This window comes from Lactuca saligna, chromosome 5 (genome assembly GCF_052625555.1).
Source record: "Lactuca saligna cultivar CGN05327 chromosome 5, ASM5262555v1, whole genome shotgun sequence".
In the NCBI taxonomy this organism is placed as follows: Eukaryota; Viridiplantae; Streptophyta; class Magnoliopsida; order Asterales; family Asteraceae; genus Lactuca; species Lactuca saligna.
The window spans coordinates 110,385,216-110,409,214 of record NC_136421.1 but is presented as its reverse complement, the minus strand read 5'-3'; positions in this window follow the sequence as shown (position 1 = coordinate 110,409,214).

Genomic DNA, 23,999 nt, shown 5'->3' with positions numbered 1-23,999 from the left:
AAAAATAATGATAGTGACAAGCTTGTGAGCTGCTTACTTGAACCTAGATGTTGCTCATTTAATATCCCCTCTCAACATCAACTTCTACCATACTCACCATGTTGTTAAATTCAATAAACTTTTCACTTGCTAGACTCTTGGTTAGGATATCTGCAACCTGCTTAGTTGTCTTCACATATTGCAAGTCTATTTCGCCCATTAAGACCTTCTCTCTAATGAAGTGGTAGTGAACTTCACTATGCTTGGTGCGAGCATGAAAGGTAGGATTCTCAGCTAGTTTGATGGAGGACATATTGTCACGTAAAAGTGGAATGCTGTAATTGTGATATCCCCATTTTCATGACCAGAAAAGACCGATTTTGTTTATGCTTTGTTTAAAAATCAGAGTAACATTTTAAATAAAAGTGTTGCGGAATTTGTACCAAAAGAAAATATAATAAAGATTTATCAAAAGCATTTCCATAGAAATGTATTTCATTAAAAAGACTCGGGATGTTATGTTCGATACAGATCATAAGCATAAACGATACAACATAGGCCTTACTACATTATTCCGTATTTACATGCTTAAAATCCTTTAATCTCTTATCCCAAGACATCACATCTATGATCATGCGCCACTACCTGTAATACAAGAAACTGAGTGGGTCAGACTTGGGAGCCTGGTGAGCACATGGGGTTTTCAACCCACAATAAATAAGTTTATTAACTTTATCAAACCAAACAAACGCGATTACCCGTTCCCGTTATCCTCACTTTATGTCCCTAAAACATCTAATATAAAGGACTTAGTCTAAGGACTTTCATCGGGATGGACACTACTACTAAGGGGATTCCTCAGCAATAAATGTCCTTAAGGTAACCATGTGGGGGTGGAGTACACCTGGTGAGCACACCGTTCAAATAAACACACAGTTCCAATAAACACCTACAGGTTGCGAGCATGCTAGTGTTCCACTGGACTGTCTAGAATAGTCCGTGGCCATCATTTATACTCTGCTAGATGACTGGATCATCAATAATATCTATAACGAGGCCTCTCATTATTTTATTTTGTCACACAACAACTATTACATCTACCCATGTTTTACCGAACACATTTTGTAGATATAAAATACATATATAGTTTAAATCATTTAAAACATGTATAAAATTGTTCATCCAACATAGATAGCAAGTATACAGATAATATGCACACACAACATGTAATTTACATAAAATACTTCATATCTATGTGTAAGCTGAAAGTAACTATGCACTCACCTGAAAGGTGGTGACTTAGCACTCGAACAACGCTTCGATACTTTCAAACAATTTTCCTTCGATAAAACCTAGTATCAATACCACTAGGGTTTAGTCTAACAATAACCACGACAAATTAATAGTCGGACTATTATTACTATTATATAAGCGTTAAATAACACTCGATATAACTCGTAATAATAGCCTAAATAATTATTTTAACGACCTAATAACATTACTATAATTATTTGAAAGCTATATTAAAAATTGCGTAAGTGTAGCTCACTTACAGTGGATTTTAAAGAAAACCGGGCTTTTCTCGGAGCAGCGTTTCCGAAACCGAAAAACCCTTTTTCTCAGGACTCCGGGAGCCTCGGGGCTTCCTTAGGGTGCTAGGGGATCACCTAGGCTTAGGGGAGGGTCAAAACCCTTAAAGAGAGAAAGTAATTTAGAGAGAGAAAGAGAATGGTGTGAAAAATCCGGAGACCCTCGCAGGTATTTATAGGGGGCGAAGCCTCTCGGAACGCTGGGTGTACCGAGGGTACGCTGGGCGTACGCCTCAGATAAGGATGCCATCCGAAGCCAGCTGTCTCGCACCATCGGATGGATCAGACCGGAGCTACGCAAGGCGTAATGTAACACTGTAAAAATTTGAACAATTTTTCACTTTGTAACCCATAAAATATCATTTGAAATCATAAATAAAACTTTGTATCAACATTGTATTAGTACAAAACCCAAGATCTATATATATATATATATATATATATATATATATATATATATATATATATATATATAAACTCCGGTATGTGTGTGTACGAATCATGTTGGCGCCTTCCTGCGATCATCACTGGTACCTGAAACACATAACACATAACACTGTAAGCATAAATGCTTAGTGAGTTCCCCAAAATACCACTCTAATACATAATAGCCACTCAAGGCTGTAACTCTGTTGACCCTCAGGTCTATGTGTCTCAGTGGGGCCCTCCAGCCCCAACTCTCAATGGGCCCTCTTGCCCTAACTCTATGGACCCGAAGGTCCTAACTCTGAATCATACATAGCACATATCACAATAAATCATAGCACATAAATAACATGAAATTACACTGGCATATAACTCTAAAATACTCTATCACAACTCTGTTACCACACTAGGTAAAGTATAGTGAGAAGAATCACCTCAGGCGTCTCGGTAAATCTCTGACTCGGTAGAAATATTGCCTAGTCTCTGCCTATTCACATAAAGTAAATACTCATATAAATATAACTCTCGAAACTAGACTCTTCCTGCCATTGGCACCCTCAGGAGGGTAAACGACTATTTTACCCCCTCACAACACAAGTACTCTATTGACCAAACCCTAAAAGTCAACTGTCACACTTTGACCCTACTCGCCGAGTGTACCCTAGTGACTCGGCAAGTTCACACATGTTCTCTAACACTTTGTCCCGCTTGGCACGCCAAGTCCCTCCCTATGCTTGACACGTCATACTAGGCATGAATCGCGGGGCCACCACGACTCAACTCGCCGAGTCTCAAGAACAACTCGGCGAGTACCGCCTTGAACTCCAGTCCTCTAACTCCCTTCTAACTCACTGAGTCATCCCCCAACTCGGCAAGTCTACTCACTGAGCAATTTACGTGAAACTCTAACCCTACTCACCGAGTCTCAGGAACAACTCGGCGAGTTCATGCCATGCACAAACTCTACTTACCTCCTGAGGTCAGATCTATTTCCCTAAATCAAAGATTTGGCCTTCCCAAGCATGAATGTCACGTAAAGCTCGAAACTTGATGCTTGTATAACAACAACAAGGCATCAAAAGGAGATTTAGTCCTAAAAATGGCGACCTAAGTCCAATAACCCCAAACTGATTCATAAAGCTCCAAGGGTTAAGGTCTCTGGACCTCTTTGAGTCCAGATCCAAGGCACAAACTCGAAGAGGGACCATTTGCTCCACACAATCACTCTCTAAAGGGGTTAGAAAACCCTAACTGTAATGATCAACACCAAAACTGAAGGAGGTTCGAACTATTACCTCAAAATGGAGTCTCTGAACTCTAGAACTGATAGAATCGCACCTCCCCTTTGCTCTTGTTCGTCTCCTTCTTGCTAAACCAAAGGTACAAAGATCAAAAGTGACTTCTTCTTCCTCACAACGATTTGGCTCACTTAGGGTTCTCTCAAGGGATTGGTAGCCGTAATGAAAGGCTATAAGTGCCCTTAAATAGGCTCCAAACCCGGGGGATTAGGGTTTCATTAAACAGCGTGGACTCGCCGAGTCCCGACGTGAATCCGGATGAACACCCGCAACCCTACTCGACGAGTCTTGCCTCCAACTTGCCGAGTTCCTCCACAAACTCCAAAATAATTAAACAAAATAATATACTTGGAAATCCGGCTGTTACAATTCTCCCCCACTAGAATCGGACTTCGCCCTCGAAGTCTCACTCTGGAAATAACTTCGGATGCTGCTCACGTATCTCACGCTCCGGCTCCCAAGTCAGCTCGGACCCCTTCTGATGTTGCCACTGAACCAAAACCAGAGGCACTTCCTTGTTCCTCAAAACGTTGATCTTCCGATCCCTGATCGCCACCGGTCTCTCAGCATAATTCAGGCTCGCATCCACCTAAATGTCCTCCAATGGCACCACTGCCGACTCATCTGCTATACACTTCCGCAACTGCGATACGTGGAACGTGTCATGAATCTGACCCAACTTTGCAGGTAGCTCCAAGCGATATGCTACCCTGCCCACCCTCGCAATCACTTTAAACGGACCAATGTACCGGGGTCCCAACTTGCCCCTCTTTCTGAATCGGATCACTCCTTTCCAAGGACATACCTTCAGAAGCACCAAATCACTGACTGAAATTCGAGCTCGGATCATCGCCTATCAGCATAACTCTTCTGGCGACTCTGAGCGGTCAACAACCTCTGCCTGGCCTGCTGGATCTGCTCAGACGTCTGAAGTACTATCTCCGTACTACCCATCACATGCTGCCCCACTTCTCCCCAACAAATGGGGGTCCGACACCTCCTCCCATACAACAGCTCAAAGGGTGGCATACAAATGCTCGAATGATGGTTGTTGTTGTAGGAAAACTCCGCCAAGGGTAAGTATGTATCCCAAATCCCGCCAAAGTCCAACACACATCCCCGTAGCATATCCTCGAGTGTCTGAATCGTCCGCTCACTCTGTCCATCAGTCTGGGGGTGGTACGCGGTACTGAAATGCAGTCTAGTACCCAATTCCTCATGGAATTTCTTCCAGAATCTAGAGGTGAAATGCACATCTCGGTTTTAGACAATTGAGATCGGCACTCCATGTCGTGCTACCACCTCCCTCACATACATCTCTGCCAACCTCTCTGCGGAAGAGCTCTTGCTAATAGAGAGGAAATGAGCGCTCTTCGTTGCCTCCATTTTGACTATCACTTCTGAACAAGAGTTGCCTCCTTACAGATTATGTCAATATGGTCCTTCCAGAATTATCACTATACTTCCAACTGTCCTTGAGCAACCAATCTTTGGTAAACCTTAGATTGTCCTCAACAATTGCTTAATCTTTTTAGTCATATCTAATTCTAGACCTTTTCCCTACTTAATGCCCTAGGCATTTGGAAAATTTTAGAAAGGATGAATATAACACATGTAATCGATCCTATATCTGAAGCATATGGGACACGATTCATGATGTCTCACATAAAGACTAAACCAGTCTTTTGCTATAACATTTCCATTTCTATTTGCCAAGATCTCATAATTCAGATTATGCAAAGGGATGCTGTAATCATAATCGAATTTTAGAACACAAATAATGGACCCATATACAGAAACTCCTTATGTTGAGCCATTCCAACATGAAATTCATATATATATATATATATATATATATATATATATATATGTATATATCGTTGACTAAATACGATTAAAACCTCAATCTAAGCTTTTAGATTTAAGATGAAGTATAATTTCCTCTCCCTTAATTATAGCAAAATAATTCTTTCCCAATTGAAACTTTTGTTTTCTATAATTAACATTGCTAACTTGCAACTTTTATCATAATTATCATGCTCCCACTTAACATGATGATTATTAGCATAACACTTAAGCTCCCACTAGCTTTGACATGTCCTCAGAAATCAGCTGGACTTCTAGAAATCAATACTTTATTGACTTTCTTACCAAAGTTCATATTTTTGGTACTAGATTGCTTTGATAAAACTTTATCATAATCATACACCTTATCTTAGATAGCTCACAGGTGTGTCTAAACAATTTTAAGAACTATGAAAAGGGATGCCGTAATCATAGTCTTGATTGTTTATACTTTGCCACTTCTCACAAATCCATGTTAGTGTGCCGGTAAACCACACACGCTCCACTAATGACTTTGAGAATGCAAATATCACAATTGCTATCTAGCTAAAATCTACTTAGTGAAAGTGTTTCCTCACCATCATTTTCATGAATCGGAGAGAAACCTTATGACACTTAGATTTAATGGTGTATGTGTTCTTATCCATGTGAATTTGTCAAACCATAATCACAAGACTAGGATAATGACAAATCTAAACTCATATGGAGTTAACTTAATCTTAATTTCTTGCCATCTAGCAGCTCAAGGGACTGCCATTGCTTCCAAGTTGTTGTGCAACCAATTGAAAACTCTAAGAACTCATATACAAAAGCCAACTTTAATTGGAATGGGCACATAATATGTCAACACGATAGTTTATGAACCTCAAGTCGTGTGCTAGCTAGTGAATAACTTTAGGTTTTTATTCTTGATTAGTTCTTGAGACTTTCAAGACCTTTAAGACTCCCACTATCCTCTTGACATATAAGACTCTCTTTTCAGATATTCAAGAGATAGTTTGGATTCTTTATCAAGACAAGCACTTCACATAATTGGCCTTAGTTGGTCTTTGTTATATCCAAAACATCACAACTTACCAATTTCAGATGTACAAACTCTAAGACTTGTATTGTAACGAAGTATGACTAATCTTCTTGATTTAACCATTCCAACAATTCAAGATTCGTCTTCTTGGTCATAAGAATTCACTAAGATGACCTTAGAGGATCAATTGTGATATGGTATATTAATCATTAAGATGATCATAAAGATGATACTAAATTCAGATTTGAGAAAGTTTTATCTTTCTGCCTAAGTTGATTCTTCTTATTCGCTCTATCATACATTGGAACCTTTTCCAATGTCTCAGAATTACACTTAAGCTTGTAAGTATAACCATATTTACTGAGCTTTAGTACATTATGACGAATAATCTTATCGATCTTTTGTGGTGGACTTGACCAGTACACAAGAATGTGTACTCGATCCCTTAGTCCTTCACTTGACTCACATATACATGTTAACAAGGAACTAGTCTTAATTTTCCAAAGATGAAAAATTCTCATTCATCATGCTATACAACTTGCATGATTCCAAGTTCCGGTCCAATTGAAACTTGAGTGATGAGGATCTTTCCTTATTTGATAAATTTAGACATTACCACAAATGAAAGAATCAATTTCATATTTCCACTCTTGCTATTAATGGAATCATATAAGCAACAATTTTTTTTTTCACAAACGCCATTGTAAGGATACATAAAATAAATAAAAACAAAATTTCCTTTTATTTTTAAAAACTTTGCGGAAAAACTTATCCTTACAATCCATATGAAAACTTGTTGTTATCAATTCTTAAGCAATATCTCATAAATCCTAAGAAGTAGCTCAAGAATCCGATTTTCAAAGTATGCGATAGAAATCCATCTAGGCGATCAGATTCAAAATATTCTTTCTTTAAGTTTCTACACTTTTCTTTTTATTCTTAAAACATCACCATGTGACCCAGTCACATCATGTATCAAGAATCTTAGAGTAGAAACTTACCAGAGTTAGAAATTGGACTTTACCTGAAGTAGAGTCAAATTTATTGACTTTAACACCCTTAGGTAAATTGGAAGCTTCGCAACCAATGCCCCTTCCTTTGGAAATTTAACATATGGACGCTTTGGTAACGGAACATGGGACTATCACAGAGTTATCCTTTCTCTTTACCATTTGGTCAGCCGAGTTGATTATGGCCGATGCCTTTCCATTGGGAAGAGAGAGCTTTACTGGATATCCAATGTCATTATTGTCAATGTCCATAAAGTTTTAGGAAGTTGATCTTAGCAAATAGAGTAGAAACTTAGCAGAGTTAGAAATTGGACTTTACCTGAAGTAGAGTCAAACTTATTGACTTTAACACCCTTAGGTAAATTGGAAGCTTCGCAATCAATGCCCCTTCCTTTGGCAATTTAACATATGGATGCTTTGGTAACGGAACATTGGACTATCACAGAGTTATCCTTTCTCTTTACCATTTGGTCAACCGAGTTGATTATGGCCGATCCCTTTCCATTGGGAAGAGAGAGCTTTGGGAAGAGAGAGTTATCCTTTCTCTTTACCATTTGGTCAACCGAGTGCATGAACCAACTCGGCGAGTTGGATGCTTTTTGCCTTGGACTCGTTGAGTCCCTTCATGGACTCAGCGAGTCTGCTGTGCAGACAGCTCAAAACTTCGATTTTTTCAGCCAATTTTGCAAGTATAACAAGAAAACAAGCCTAGGCTCTGATACCACTGTTGGTTATGGGCATTCTAACACTCCTAAGTGTACATGAAACCCTAAATACCTTGGATCTATGTTTTCTCTATTATACATGCAAATATGAACTTTCCAAGGTATTCATCTTAACTAGCATAATAACATTGATTCAAATGAATATATCAAGTTAGAATTACATACCTCTTTGATGTAGATTGTCTTCATGAAGCTTGAGTGCCTAGTGCCCTAAGTGTGACACCTCAAATGGTTCACACAACATCATATGCACTTGGAAAGACTTGAGAGAATTCCACACTTCATGAAAATCGGCTAGCCCTTTCTATCATCTCGTAGTGGCCGATTTTTCCCAACAATATGATCTTTATATAGTGTTACAATTAGGGTAAACCCTAATTGTCATGGCTTTCCATTTCCTTGGATCCATGGGTTCACATACACCATGGAGAATCCATGGAGCATCCTATGGGTTTTAGCCCAACTTGATAATCCATGGAGACTAAGCCCACTATACAAGTATGGATGATTTACACAACCAACCGATATATTTAATTAGTCTCCTTTTGATCACTTAATTAATTCTAAATTAATTCTTGATCAATACTAATTAAATAACCTTATTAATATATTAGAACTTATAATATATTAACAACCTTAGGTGTTATTTCTCTCATTATAGTCTATCCAAATACATGATGCCATGCAACATAAATGGACCATGCCGGGTCGGGTCAAGTCTCACCAATTATAGTTATGGACTTAGACATTAATCCAGCATCATCAATTACCGATTTCTAATGTGAATATGTTCATGTCCACTATTACTAATCATTTACCAAACACGTCAATTCAAGAAGTGATAGTTGATTAAACTAACAAGTTTCCTAGTATTAAGTTCGAATCATACAAGACTTGTAATGGTGATTAATTAAATTGGTTTATTCAATTAACTCATATATGGTTGGTCATCATATATTAATTTCAAATCATACAAGACTTGTAATGGTGGTTAGTTAAATTGGTTGGTTCAATTAACTCATATATGGTTGGTCATCATATATAGCTTATATATTAATTTACTTATTTTCTAGTTAACCCTAGGTTATGCTCACAACACTAGGCTTACAATCTTGATGCTCACAAAATCATAAGAGGCAAGTAATCAAGAAAGACGTTCATACAATCTTAATAAACATAGTAATAAATAGAAAATAATTGTCATTAACACATAAGGTTCTTTTAACAAGCTCAGCATGATAAATAATCAAATCAACATAATCTAAACCACAAAATCAACACATAGTCATAAGATCCTCTATTCTAAACGAAAGTAGGGCTTTTAGTCCATGACTTCAGTAAGAACAATGATAAAAATGAAATTCAACATTAAAAAAATGATGTAAACAAAAGGAATTAAGTAAAGTGGATGTGATTTTGCCTTAGATATCTACAAAAAAAGGTTCTAGCTGAATTCTGTAATCCACAGTTCATAGGGATGTCTCTGGCCTCTAAGAGTCGCTAAAAACTTCCGGCATAAGTTAGGGTTTGGAATAGAAATGATCGTTAAATAGATTCTAAAAAATGGTGCAAGACAGCGTGAATTAGAACCCAACATGCCATGTTTTTCATTAAAAACACGTGTATAGAAAGGCACTATTCCATATGTATTTTTCATCTCAAGACGTGGTGTTTAGGGATAACACGCCATGTTCTTCTTTAATTTCGTATTTTTCTTCAAAATCTAACATCCAAGCTTCCAATTGCCAACTCCGCTTCCTTTTCCTTCCGAGCATGTCTTTGTTGATGCAAAAGAAATTTTAAACTAATTAAGTACCTTTTGTTCAATATTTGAAACAAATGCAATAGATAATGCATGAATTATATGATTAAATATGCCAATATCAAAGCTTAAATACCTTTACGAAGGAAATGAGAAATGCATGATGAGCTATTTAATATAGTTTTATGAGTTTCATCAAAAACTTGATGAAACTTACAAAAGTGATTACAAGCATTTCAATCTAATAGTAATAAAACTTGAATCTCATCAATTAATAAAAATTCAACATGTGAGATCCCCATTTTCACGGACGGAAAAGACCGATTTGTGTATGCTTTATTTGAAAATCAGAGTATCCTTTTGAAGGAATATGTTGCGGAGTTTGTTCCCAAAAATATGATAAGGATATTATCAAAGCATTTTCGAAGAAATGAGTTTTCATTATATTAAAAACACTGGGATGTCATTGTCAATATAGTACATAAGCATATATAGAAATAGCACAGGCCTTACAACATCTATTTTTCTAATGGCCTATAGTCTATAGATCTCTCATCAGATCTATTTTTCTAATGGCTTGAGAGCCTGGTGAGAACATAGGGTTTTCAACACACAATAATTAAGTTCTTTAATTTCATCAAATCATTCAACCCGATTACCCGTTATTTTTATCCTTTCTTTCTGCCCTAAATCATCTAGTTTAAGGGACCTAGCCTAAGGATGATCATCGGGAAGACAATACTGCTTAGGGGATCCCTCAACAATATATGTTAGTAAGGTAACCATGAGGGGGATGGATTACACCTATGAACACATCGTTCACAAACACCTACATGTTGCGAGCCTACTAGCGTTCCACTAGACTATCTAGAATAGTTTGTGGTCATTATCTATACTTCGCTAGATGTTACACCTCCAAATCTAGGATAGCGGAAACGTCCGGTAGTGGGATGACTTCATGTATAGTATCATAACAACGAGTATAATAGTGACCAAAGAAAACACAACCATCATAAATATAATCGAAAAAGTTACATAGTTTCATGAGTTACATGTTTCAAAATCGATTATAGTATAATGATAATATGGATTGTCTGACGCCTTAGCATCCCATCCTCAAAAGCTTGATAGTCATGTTTTAATGATTTCCTGAGAATACAAGTAATTTTGAAAGAGTGTCAACAATTAAGTTGGTGAGTTCATAAGCTTTTGTATGTAGAGTTGAAATCCTTTCTTTGTAAACGTAGTGTTTGTTCCAGAAAAATCCAATATTTTCCTTGTTAAATGAATTGTAGTCTTAAAACCAAAGACCGAATGTACAAGTATTATGCAGTTTTAAAGTGAATAGAACCATTTGAATGTAGAAATTCCCTATAAACTATATGTATCTTTGTTTCCCTATGTGAGTTATTATAACTGTACTAATGATATAGATGGCCTATTACGACGTTCTTTAGGCATCTGAAATGTTATGACATTTTTCACCCTAGACCTGTCGGTTTAGCTGTTGCATGCAGCTTAGGTGTGGGATTGTCAGTCCCAATATAGATTTATACACAAGTATCATGCTCTCCCTACAAGAGACTCTGGTTATAATACGAAGACTTAGCTCACTAATGTGTACACGAAGACTTAGCTCACAAATTTGATTCAACGAGTTTACGTGTAGTGTGAATGAAAGACCCATTTTGTAGTGGAAATGAAACCTTTCATAGTGAGCTCATAGTGTAAATGAACCATAAACTATACCTACTATAATTTATCATAAATGTTTGTACTAATGAAAACCCTTATGTGTATGATGTTTACCTTCTTATGACAATGAAATAATATGAAATATAATCAACATGTAATTATACAATTATTTTACACTTTGCTCAACATGTTACAAAGTGTTAATGAACCTGTTAACAATTTTTCTAGTTTTAACTTTTCTGTTCCTGTTCTTTGAAAAATTATAGAAAAATCTTCGGAAGTTGAATATGAATCTGTAAACTCTGAGGTTTTAGAAAATGAGTTTAATTTGTTCATAATTTTTAGTATGATTTTTAGTGGTCTCAAATCGGGGTGAAAATGTTCATCTTCTCAGACTAGTCTGAAAACATTTTTGAAATGATAGGCAGTTTTGTAAAAATCGCCATAATTTGTGGAAAAATTGTATGAATGCGTGTGAGTAGTCCTTAGAAAGGTATAAAACTGAAATATTTTCATATTGAATAGTTTTTTAAAATATGAAGTTTAAGATGGTCAAAAAAGTTCGTGAATAGACCATAAATTTCCTGTTGAAAGTTGATGTTTAAGTTCGAATTATGTTTTGGTGTTGTCACTTGTATCCCCCCCCCCCCCCCTAAGACATGAAAATGTATGGTTATGAACTCAAATTATTTAATTCCTTATGGTGGAAGGTGTAAGATGAGGAGTTTCAAGTCAAGAACACTTGAAAGATGCTTGAACATTTGAAGATCCTAAGAACAAATATGTAGATATTTGTGTAAATGATTTACAAATTGTATGAAGATGTGAAGATTGGGTAAATGTTTAAAGAAGATACTTACCAAATAGGAGGAAAGCTCAAGAACACTTCTTGAAAGGATCATAGTTTAGAGAGAGAGAGAAGTTTGCTTTTAGAGAGAATGTGACAATCTTGGAGGAGAAGGAATTATCTCCTAGGATTTGTTTATAGGGATTTCATAAATGTAGATTTTATGGGTTGTTGGGAGAAGTGATGAAAAGGATAATGAATTGACTAGTCAGAGAGTGAATAGTGACATAAAGTAGATATAAATATGGTTTGTGTCATAACTTTATGGGAAAAGTCAAGAGTGCCTTTATGTCCTTTTGATATTATCCAAAACAAAAACATGATTTATAATTAATAAAATCTTTATGATGTGGATAATATATGAGTTTAAAGGGTTTGCGATGTAAAAAATATGAATTGGGTGAAAATCCCACGTCAAAAACATCAAAAACAGACTCAAAATGCGAAACTCGTCAAAAACCGGACTTGAGAAGAGAAACTGCGAAGGTGAGAGGGTTGGATGCGAATGGAAGGTTCGTTGCAAGAGTAGTGGGTGACCTGCGAGAGTCTGCTAAGTGCAAAAGTAGGGTTCGGTGCGAGGGCTTGAGGTTCACAGCGAAAGTCAGACCAGGTACGAACCTCGGATGGGGGTGCTAAAGTTAGACGGAAATGTGAGACTCGGATGGTGATGCGAAACTCTCCTATCCGAGCAGATACGAAAGTCATCGGTTCCTACGAGAGGTGTCGGCAGCAAAAGTCCTCAGTCCGAAAGTGGTATCGCAGCCTGAGAGGTTTCGTAGTCTAAGAGGTTTCGTAGTCTGAGAGGGTTCACATCTTAGGTGCTGATTTTCATATTAACTTCCCGTTTCGAGGGGTTTTCGACCAATTTAAGGGTTGGGATGGCACAGGTGTTTATGAAAAAGTTGGAAGAGATTTTGAGAGAGATTTTGGAGAGAGAGATATAGTGAGAGAGATTGAGAGAGACTTTCATTGTAGCATTTGTTAGTGTTTTGCCCCGTAGTGCTAGGATTGTAAACTCCACTACAGCTTGTTATTAGTGTTATACACCCCAAAGGATGCATAGTTGAATTTTATTGAGTTGTTACATCACTCACCCTATTTAGGGTTTAGATTGTCTTAACATTTGAAACTTTCGAGTGATACTTTGTATTAAGATAGAGAGTTGTACATTAGTAAACATAGAGTAAGCCCTAATATACAAGCACTAGTTGAGTTGATCGGTTTGACCTGTTGACTTTGTTTGACTTTGACTTGACTAGAAATTGATGGTTGTCACACTAGATGACTGGGTCAGCTTTCAACATCGAGGCCTCTCATCATTTTATTTCATCTTTCATCTATCCATCTTTTCCCAATATATTGATAGGTATAAAATACATATACAATTTAAATCAAGAAAAACATGTATACATCGTTCATCCAGCATAGCTATCAAGAACACATAATATGCTCATATTGTACGTAATATATATCAAATACTTCATATCTATGTGTAAGATGAAAGTTACTCGACACTCAGTTGTTATAGTGATGACTCGTAATTTTGGCAGAGCTTTGGTTTTAACAATTTTCTTTTCCTCCGACGAAACCTAGTATCATTATTACTAGATTTTAGTCTAATATTTATTATGACTAATTATTAGTCTTGATTCATCATTAACTCAAAGTCTACTTTCATGATCTATTAAGTAAGGAACAACCAGGTAGGATCATATCGGATGTAGGGTCTATTTGGTATACGTAGTATACTGTTTGGAAAACCCACTTTAAACACCTCACTAAATCACATCCTAGACATCATCCCCATAATTAGATCAATCAGTATAACGACTTTGAATCACTGATAAACCTTGTTTATAGGTTCCTAATAACGAGAATGAACTTAAATATAAGTTATACTTAAAGTAGACTAAGCATAACTCACTTACAGGGGGATTAGCTAGGAGTCGGGATCTGCAGGGGCAGAACTTCTGAGCCGAAAGCTCTTCTTCTTAGAGCCTTTTGGTTCTCTGGGACTTGCCTCTAACACTTGGGAAGTACTAGGGAAGGGGAGGGGCCAAGGAGGGTATTTAAGAGAGAAAGAATGGTTTTGGTGTGAGGAAATGAGGTGATTTACACCTCTATGTATAGGCTGAGGAATTGCATTACGCAAGGCATAAATTTGGAGAACGTAGGGTGTAATCGGTTCACTGGGCATTCCAAGCCCTACATTGGTTGTACGCAGGCCACATGTTGAGATCCGGTGCGAATCCGTGGGGAGAAAGGTGGAGTTGGGAATGTGCCACGTGTCAGCATCACATCTTAACCCATAATTTAATTATCTTCTAAATTCCATAACTTTCGCATATGAGTTCCGTTTTTGACATTCTTTATATCCACGTGTAGGTATAGACGTGATCTACAACTTTTGTATAGACTCTGTCGGCTAATTTTGACTTTATTTTTAAGGTTGTATTTTAACAGAATTAGACATTTAAAGTCCGTTAAAAATTCATAACTTTGTCATCTGACGTCCGATTTCATTTATATTTGTATCGTTGAGTTCCTATTAACGAGATCTTCGACTCATGTTTAGATTGTGTCTACTAAAAATTGATAAATCTAAAATTCGATTTTCGGGTTGCATACTTCTATGCCAAATCTTAGAAAAATCATAACTTCCTCTAATGAAGTCAGATTTGGACGTTCTCTATATGGATGCTCTCGGTTTAATGTATACTACAACTTTCCTTCAGGTTACTAAGGCTAAAAAAATATGTTATAACAACTCAGTTTTTATGATACACAGTTTCGTGTTGGTTTTGTCGTAAAACTTCGACGTGTCATAACTTCTTCGTTATAAGTCGGATTTCAGTGTTCTTTATATCCCCAAAATCCATGTTACGACTACTTCAACTTTCTTTAAATATATTGGGTCAAATCTGTTGGGTTTTGAGCATTCTAACACTCCTAAGTGTACATGCAACCCTAAATACCTTGGATCTATGTTTTCTCTATTATTTATGCAAATATGAACTTTTCAAGGTATTACCCTATCTAGCATATAATCTTTGATACTTGGGTAATATAACAAGTTAGAATACATACCTTGTTGATGTAGCTTGTCTTCATGAAGCTTGAGTGCCTAGTGCCCCAAGTGTGACAACTCAAATGGTTCACACAACACCATGAACACTTGGAATAACCTTGAGAATAAGGATGTTTTGGTTCTCTCTAGTGAAATCGGCCTTTCCCTTTTGTGTACACACACTAGTTCCCATTTTACCAACCAAGGTCATCTTTATATAGTGTGGAGATTAGGTTTAAACCCATGACCCTTCATTTCATATGATCCATGGGTTAAACACTCCGTGGACTATCCATGAAAGCTTAACCCAACCTAAATGAACTTGGCCCATCACACACACACACACACACACACACATATATATATATATATATACATATATATATATATATATATATATATATATATATATATATATATATATATATAAGAGTCCATATTTAATTCGTTCCTTTTGATCACTTAATTAATTATAAATTAATTATTGATCAATACTAATTAAATAATATGATTATATATTAATATATTAGAACTTATAATATATTAATATAAATCACCAGTATCCTTTTTCCTCATCTTGTCTATCCAATTGTCCCGATGCCATGCAACCCAAATGGACCATGCCGGGTCGGGTCAAGTATCACCAATTATAGTTATGGACATAGACATTAATCCAATAGTCTCCCACTTGGATAAGTCTAAAACTATTATTGAGTATGACTTTAAAACCTGACTAGCAATCGTAGCTTTCAAAAGCTTCTATCGAACTCTGATCTTGTCAATGACTTGTCCATTAGATAAGGGATCATATATTCCTCCATTCTAGATATCATATGGACTGAGACATGGATTATAAATCATTCTCTCTGTCCATTTGTTGTTTCCCGATTTCCGATTTACAACGACTGACTGATTGAAGAGATCAAATCAGTCCTGGCTTGGCCAAGCACTCACATTTATCATCATTAAATCATCTAGGGGCCACAGATATCGCTTTTATCTCGAAGGTAAAAGGAATGGATAAACTTCGACTCATATGACTTGTTGTACTACTTGTTGAATCATACATAAAGGCACGTTTTATGACATCGAGTTACCAATGCGGTTTCGTGAAATCAATATGTAACCAACTCATAGTAACAACTCATATCTCTAGGTTTGAAGAATATAATATATTATCATCTCATGATAAAATCCATGAAGTGATTTCAATGAGTGTGGGTTGAATCCAATACTCAGAACTTATAAGCACTCATGCGTGTTGTAGCAACACTTTGTCCAACATCTTAGACCTCTACAAGCCAACCCATGAAATTCTTGATTCATATCTACTTCCAACATATGACCGACTTTGGGTAGTTTGAATAACTCAATCATTCAGGAAGAATGACCTAGTGTATTCTGGAAGTCAAAACATGCAAAATGACACACAAGAATAATTGAATCTAGTATGGTATCAAACCTATGAATATAAATAGAACACTTTTTACTTATCATAATACATATTACTCATTATTCATTGTTTCGGTTTTATCAACTTAATACTTGAATTAAAAACACTAGTTGTCCCATGCTCCAAGCATGTACATTATGTTTTTGTAAATAATAGCTTTGCCATACACTAAGTATGCACTCTATGTTTGTCTATGATCCTTACTTTTGATATAAAACAATTGAACATAATTTCAATGATTCTAATTTCACACTCCCAAATCCTTATCGAAAATGTAAGAATTCCAAATTCCTATCATTTATCGAAATCTGTTAGATTTTAAACTTCTATGCATTGATCCTCTTGTAATGATTATGCACAAAGTCACAAAGACTTGTCAAAAGACATTAAAGAGTATTCCAATGGAGATCAATTCCATGGGAAACATCCTTCTTGCATTAAGTTTTCTAATCTTACATAGATTTAATAACTTCCATCTATGAAACATTCCCATTTTGACTATCACTTCTGAAAAATAGTTGCCTCTTTTCAGAATATGTCAATATGGTCTTTCCAAAAATTAACAGTATACTTCCAACTGCCCCCGAGAAACCAATCTTTGGTAAACCTTAGATTGTCCTCAACAATTACGTAATCATTTTATTCATATCCAATTCTAGACCTTTTCGCTCTTAATGCCCCAGGTATTTGGAAAATTTAGAAAGGACAAATATTATAGCACATGTAATCGATCTTGTACCCAAAAAAAATGGGACATGATTCATGATGTCTCATATAAAGACATGATTCTAGACCAGTATTTTGCTACAATACTTCTATTTGCCAAGTTCTCATAATTTAGATTATGAAAAGGGATGTCGTAATCATAATCGAATTTTAGAACGCAAATAATAGACCCATATATAGAATTTCCTTATGTTGAGAAATTCCAACACAAAATTCATATATATCCTTGACTAAGGATGATTAAAACCTCAATCTAAGCTTTTAGAATTGAAATGATGTATAATTTCATCTCCCTTAATTATAGCAAAACAACTTTTCAACCCCTGCAACTCCACGAATTGAAACTTTTGTTTTCTATAATTAACATTGCTAAATTGAAACCTTTATCATCATTATCATGCTCCCACTAACATGATGATTATTAGCATAGCACTTAAGCTCCCACTAGCTTTGACATGTACTCAGAAATCAGCTGGACTTCTAGAAGTCAATACTTTACTGACTTTCTTACCAAAGTTTAGATTTCTGAGACGAGATAGCCTTGATAAGACTTTATCAAAATAATACACCTTATGTTAGATAGCTCACAGGTGTGTCTAAACAATTTTAGAACTATGAAAAGTGATGTCGTAATCATAGTCTCAATTCTTTAGACCTTTTGCCATCTGCTTCAAATCTACTTGGTGGAAGTGTTTCCTCACCATCATTTTCATGAATCGGAGAGAAAACTTATGACCCTTATATTTTATGGTGTATGCGTTTTTATCCATGTGAATTGTCAAAAAAATAGTTACAAGACAAGGATAATGACAAATCCAAACTCATATGGACTGAACTCAATCTTAATTTCTTGCCACCTGGCAGCTCAAGGGCCTGCCATTGCTTCCAAGTTGTTATGCAATCAATTGAGAACTCTAAGAGCTCATATGCAAAGCCAACTTTAATTGGAATGTGTATAGAAATAGAAATATGTCAACATGATAGGTTATAAACCTCACGTCATGTGCTAGTGTTAAACTACAGGTTTTTATTCTTGATTAGATCTTGAAATTCTTTTCAGGATCTTTAAGACTCCCACTATCCTCTTGACATATAAGACTATCTTGCCAAATATTCAAGAAATAGTTCATATTCTTTATCAAAACAAACACTTCACACAATTGACCGTAGTTGGTCTTTGTTTTATCCAAAACATCACAACTTACCAATTTCAAATGTACAAGAGTAGGACACACTTTACTCTTACATTTGACTAGTGTTAAAAAACCTTTCTTTAAGATATGTCACTCAAGTTACAATCTTGGAGTATGACTTTAAGAATTGTTTTTGGAACGAGGTATGAATCATCTTCTTGATTTGATCACTTCAACAATTCATAGCTCCTCTTCTTATCTATCAGAATGCACTTAGAGGATGAATTGTGATAAGGTATCTTAATCATTAAGATGATCATATAACATGATACTAACGTACTCTCCCATCTTTTAAGATTTCAGAAACTTTTATCCTTCTGCCTAATTTGATTCTTCTCATTCGTTCTGCCATACATCTGGAACTTTTCCAATATCTCAGAATTATACTTAAGCTTGTAAGTATAACCATATTTACTAAACTTTAGTAAATCATGATGAATAGTCTTATAGATCTTTTGTGGTGGACTTGATCAGTGCACAAGAATGTGTACTTGATCCCTTAGTCCTTCACTTGACTCACATATACATGTGAACAAGGAACTAGTCTTAATTTTCCAAAGCTGAATGTTCTCATTCATCATACCGTACAACCTGTATGATTTCTAAGTTTCTATACATCTGAAACCTTAGGTGATGAGAATCTTTCCTTATTTGGTAAATTTAGACACTACCACAAATGAAAGAATCAAATTCATATTTCCATTATTGCTAGAAACATACAAACATCAAGTTTTCATAAATGCCATTGCAAGGAGATATAAAATAAAGTAAAAAAAACTTTTATTTATTTATAAAATGCTGATAAAAAAACTTTTCCTTACAATGCAACTTTAAATGAAAACTATGCTATTACATGTTTCCTAGCAATATATCATGACTCCTAAGAGTCGCTCAAGAATCTGATCTTCAATCAAGCAATAAAAATCCATCTTCGCGATCAGATTCAGTATAATCTTTCTTTAAGTTTCCTTCACTTTTCCTTTGATTCTTAAAACATCAACATGTGACCCAGTCACATCGTGTAATAAGAATTTCAACATTGAAACTTAATTGAGTTAGATAGTGGACTTTACCTGAAGTAGAGTCAAACTTATTGACTTTACCACTTATGATATTTCAGGTAAATTTGGCAGCTTCGCAACGAATACCCTTTCTTTTTGGCAATAGAACCATATGGATCCTTAGGGAATGGTACATAGGATAATCTCAGACTTAGCCTTTCTCTTTACTATTTGGTCAACCGAGTTGAATATAGCCAATCCCTTTCCATTGGGAAGAGAAAGCTTTTATTGGTTATCCAATGCAACCATTGTCAATGTCCATTGAAGGTTTGGAAAGTTGATCTACTAATCAAATTTGCTTTACCAAAGCTCCAAATCATTGTTGATTCAGCAGTACCAAGCAAATAGATAAAATCATTAAGGGTCATGCCATAGTATATTTCATAGCAGTCCCAAAGGTAACTCTCTATGTGACTTAGAAAGTGATTGAACATCCAACTTTCTTAAGACTTAAACACCCAACTCTCCCGGCTTGTCAATATGTGACTTTATCTCCAATATGTGAGCACACATAGACTTTGCTTGCCAATAGGGCTTGAGTGACCTTGAACTTGTGGGTTAGGGAGAATAATTGGAGGAGATGGAGGAAGTGAAATTCCAAGAGATTTGGGAAGATCATAGATGTCTGAATTAGACATATTTTGGGAGATATTCAAGATAGTTGATTTAAAGTCCTTAATATAACACCCAATATGAAATATTAAGGCTAGGACCCAACACAATATTTTATAACTTGGAAGAGGGATGCCGTAATCCAAGCTATAGAATATTTGAAGGTAGGTGAATGACGATTCTCCAATTTCCACCATGAAAAAAATAATAATTTATTAGGTTTTTATTTGAAACCCTAGGTTTTTTGAGATTCATTGAACTGTTCAATGGCATGTTTCAATCTCGAGTGTGCCCTTCAGGTTTTGTGACTGGGATGCCGAGGATCACAAAACAAGGTGTGAATTAACCATGAAAATTACTTAGTACTCTAAAGTGTTTACCCCTCAATCTATGGGATTAACTTGGAATTAAAGTATTCATGGGAAAACTTTACAAATTCCAAAACTTGATGACAAGTTTTTGAAACTATTCAAAACTTTTTATTTAATAACTTATGAGTTTAATGGTTCATTAAAATGATGACTCTTCATTTTTTATGTAACCTCTTATTATTTAATAACACTTTTAAAGAAGTGACCCTTAAACATCCATAACTTGAGGACAAGTTATGGATTCATAATACTATTTAATGAAAAAGACTCTTCATTTTTTATGTAACCTATGGCACTTTTATGAGTTTTAAGATTCATAAATGTGACCTTTTATGTAACTTGATGACAAGTTACAAAAAAATATTTTATGAACTACCTCAAGATTAATTAGGATTGAAAACAACTAAAACACATTTTTTTTCATTAATCTAAACTAACTCATAGATCAAGGAAACATAAAACTTTTGGTAATCCATAACTTATGGAGTTAAATGCTTGTTTTATGATGAAACATTTCATGTTCCATAACTTAAGAATAAGTTATGGAATTCTTTAAAACATTAACACCAAATTTTGTAACTCCATAAAAACTTTGAATCAATTTTTTTTAAAACCTTTTCATATCTATAACTTATGGTGGTTTCAAAAAAAAAAAAAAAAAAAAACTCTTTAGACCAAACTTTTAAATCTAATAAAATAATCATATCATTTTATCTTTTACTAAATTTGACCTAATTCAATTCATATAGCAAATGATTCAAATTTTACAAATAATTAGTTTTTCACAAAAACAAGTAATTATCTTAAAATTTGACAAAGTCATGTTTTTTCTTCCCTTTTTTTTTTCCATCCTTGAAAATAAAATATTTGCATCAATATAACAAAAAAAACCCATGAATCTAATACCACTATTGGGTTTTGAGCATTCTAACACTCCTAAGTGTACATGCAACCCTAAATCCCTTGGATCTATGTTTTCTCTATTATACATGTAAATATGAACTTTCCAAGGTATTACCCTATCTAGCATATAATCTTTGATACTTGGGTAATATAACAAGTTATAAAGAGTGCCTAGTGCCTCAACTGTGACAACTCAAATGGTTCACACAACACCATGAACACTTGGAATAACCTTTAGAATAAGGATACTTTGGTTCTCTCTAGTGAAATTGGCCTTGCCCTTTTGTGTACACACACTAGTGCCCATTTTACCAACCAAGGACATCTTTATATAGTGTGGAGATTAGGGTTAAACCCATGACCCTTCATTTCATATGATCCATGGGTTAAACACTCCGTGGACTATCCATGAAAGCTTAACCCAACCTAAATGAACTTGGCCCATCACACACACACACACACACACACACACACATATATATATATATATATATATATATATATATATATATATATATATATATATATATAAGAGTCCATATTTAATTAGTTCCTTTTGATCACTTAATTAATTATAAATTAATTCTTGATCAATACTAATTAAATAATATGATTATATATTAATATATTAGAACTTTTAATATGTTAACATAAATCACTAGTATCCTTTTTCCTCATCTTGTCTATCCAATTATCCCAATGCCATGCAACCCAAATGGACTATGCCGGGTCGGGTCAAGTCTTACCAATTATAGTTATGAACTTAGACATTAATCCAACAAAATCTTCATTCTATTTTTGATGCATATTTTTATTATTATTTTATTATATTGTTATAAACACATATATTGCATATAAAGCATATAATACTCAAATAATTTTTCTTCATTACTTCAAGCAACTTGATTTACCAATAACACTGAAGACATTCACCCATAAACAATTCCATGTAAAGCTTAACAAGGCCAATTTTAAAATATTTAAGTAGATTAATATTATATTTCAATTTGTGTTGCGAAAGATAGATGATGAAGTGTGGTCGTTGAAAAATATTGTTAAAATAATGTATATCATAAAAGATGTGCGTTTTAAAGATACTCTTTAGAATTTCATGTATAAAATCATCAAAGGCAATAACAAAGAACCAAAGTTCATAATTGTTGATATTATTTTAAAGAATCAGAATGATCTTGTGACGATGTTGAAGCTGTTAAGCACAATGGATGAAAAATTCATATATTCCATCAATCATAATATTTACAACACTAGATACAAGCATGTGAGGTCATTCATGTAATTTTATTATTCTCAAGTATCATAGTGTGATTTTGCTTAGGAAAAATAATACAAGAGAATAGTTGTAGCTCCCGATCGTATGGTAGAGAACACTTTAATGTATACATACTATGAATTTATTATGTAACCTTAGGGTTTGTATAAATGATTTAGAAGAAGGTGGACCATCTAAAACTTTTTTCTTCTAAGGTAGACGATAAAGAAATATTTCATGCACCAACCATACATAATATGATCATTCGAGTTACAACATGCGACTCAAATTCTGAGAATGATCAAAATTATATTATAGAGCATTTAGCTTGGTGGTTGGCTATACAAAAATCATTGTTGATTGTACCATATATGAAAGATCCGTGTGCCCAATAGTCAATAGAAAATTATATTGCTAGATAATATATGATCCTAAAGGGTCACATTCACAATTTCATACAACTGATTATTTATTAGAAATTGATATTAATAAATGTTCATAAACTCTTAATATTAATTGGAATTATTTATTTTTTTGAAATAATAGTTTTCAATGGCAAGTAACATAATAAATTATAATGGACGATTTATTAAGTCATGTAAATTATTTTTGGACTAGAAAGACTTTTCTATTTTAGCCAAAAGTTAAAGTTTATAACCTATAAAAGGATTTGTAACTTTTATAAAAACTTGGTCATGCTTTTCTTCCTTGAAAGCCAAGAGGTAAATAGGGAGGAGAGGTGATGGTGTTTTAAATTATATAATCAAAAGATCACAAATCTTAAAATCAAGCATGGACAACATGATTAAGAATTGGTGATACTAGCATGCTAGGTCTTAAAGGTTAAGAACTTATAGGTAAAGAGTGCATGTAAAAAGTCTTTCATTAGGCTTCTATTCTATACTCTTGAAATCATAAGTAGCATGCTCTCACATTCTCATCTTCTCTGTTGTAAAAAATGTGTTAAAATAATTAGTATTATTTTTTCTCTTTAAGTCATATTTAGATATGAACTTAAAGCATAGGAGGTTTGACTAGCATCTTTATAAAGTTGAGTTTTTATTGGTGTTTCCTTCCACAGTAGCATTCTACTCCACATTCTACATCAATATTCAAGCCTCCCTTTAAGGGTTCAAAAGATTA